We start from the raw sequence: 377 nt of genomic DNA on the forward strand, positions 1-377 counted from the left end.
CGCCCCCCCCAGCTTGTGGCACATCCCAGCCCTGGCCCCAAGGCTGGGGGGCTTGTGCCAAGGGGGGAGGGCTAATGCCGAGGGGAGGGTGCTTGCCTGCCCCCATGCCAGTGCTCACCCAGGGCTCCGTCCTCCAGCTCCTCCGGGCCCTCGGGCTGGATGTCCTCATGCTCCACAAAGTCACCTGTGGGGAGGGGAGACCCGCTCAGTGCCCCCCTGAAGCCCACCAGCCCCCCTGGGCTTGGCCTCACTGCCCCAGGGGGACCTTGGGGGGGGTGGGTCTGGGCACCTGCTCCTTCGTGGCCATCAGCCTCGCGCTCCTCCTCCAGCAGATCCAGCTCCTCCTCGCACGGCGCCGGCAGCGCTCACCAGGGGCC

The sequence above is a fragment of the Egretta garzetta genome, unplaced genomic scaffold (genome assembly GCF_000687185.1).
Source record: "Egretta garzetta isolate BGI_Z169 unplaced genomic scaffold, ASM68718v1 scaffold1507, whole genome shotgun sequence".
Taxonomy (NCBI): Eukaryota; Metazoa; Chordata; class Aves; order Pelecaniformes; family Ardeidae; genus Egretta; species Egretta garzetta.